We start from the raw sequence: 1,201 nt of genomic DNA, 5'->3' as shown, positions 1-1,201 counted from the left end.
AGTATGATCGGGGTGCCTTGTGACAGGAGGTAAACCTTAATCGGACTATCGGGTATCATCTCCGACTAGTAGTCATAGCATTAGAGGATAATGATTGAATTCCAATGAAGCCTGACGAGGTCTATTTGGGTAGCTTGGTTAGAATCCCTGCATTGATATAAACATTGAGGAATGGTAAGGCATCCATGATACATCAACCATAGTCTCGAGGAATCTGAAATCCTAGGATCGTTTCCCAAACCTGTCATCTAGTTGATTCCTTTTTTATCGAGGTTTAGGTACTTCAGTTCTCCTTCTCTCTCTCCCCAACACCAAAACCCAAACATTCGCAAACTCTTTTTGTGCTAGTCTAGTGATAAATTTCATGGTCTCTGTGGTTCGATATCTTTTTATTACTTGACGACAATCGTACTCTTGCGGGAGCCTATCAAGTTTTTGGCGTCGTTGCCGAAGACTGTGCGCTATTTTTCATTAGACTTTTACATTTAGAGTCTTTCTACCACATTCTTTCTTCCATTCATTTATTTTTATTTCTTTACTTCTTTTCTATTGGTACAAATTCTTTACAGATTCTTTTTCTGGAAACATAATAACATTTTCTTTTGGTGTGCATGCGTAGGTCCAAACAAGCGGAGTTTCCTTTTGATCCAGAAATCGAAAGAACCTACCGAAGGAGGCTTCAATCTCAAAGGTTAGCCACACAAGAACATACACCAGAAACCATGGCTAACAAACCTTTGAAGGACTATGCTGCACCTTATGCGAGAGGAGTATCATCTAGCATCGCCCGACCAACTATAGAAGCAAATAATTTTGAGATCAAGCCTGCATTTATCTCCATGATCCAGCAGAATCAATTTGGGGGTGGACCAAACGAGGACCCCAATCTACATTTGAAAAAATTTTCAGATAATTGCAGCACTATGAGAATTCACGGGGTTGGTTTTGATACAGTCAGACTCATGCTATTCAAGTTCTCACTCAGAGATAGGGCAAGATCTTGGCTTGCCTCTCTTCCACCAAACAACATAACTACTTGGGAACAATGCGAACAAATGTTTCTCAACAAATTCTATCCCCCAAGTAAGACAGCTCATATGCGCAACATGATATCAAGCTTCATGCAATTGGATGGTGAATCTTTATTTGAAGCTTGGGACCAATTTAAAGGGATGTTGAGACAGTGCCCACACCACGGATT

General features: G+C 40.5%; 1 non-coding gene across 1 annotated transcript; it reads right to left on the bottom strand.

Moving 5' to 3' along the window:
- Window positions 1-1,097: 1,097 nt before the first annotated feature.
- Window positions 1,098-1,201, bottom strand: LOC141843721 (small nucleolar RNA R71). Its single transcript, XR_012603058.1, has one exon. It is a non-coding gene; the product is annotated as a small nucleolar RNA R71 (small nucleolar RNA).

This window comes from Curcuma longa, chromosome 12, assembly GCF_044706935.1.
Source record: "Curcuma longa cultivar G26 ecotype Majalengka, Jawa Barat chromosome 12, ITB_CL_G26_1.1, whole genome shotgun sequence".
In the NCBI taxonomy this organism is placed as follows: domain Eukaryota; kingdom Viridiplantae; phylum Streptophyta; class Magnoliopsida; order Zingiberales; family Zingiberaceae; genus Curcuma; species Curcuma longa.
This window is presented reverse-complemented; position numbering and strand designations above follow the sequence as displayed.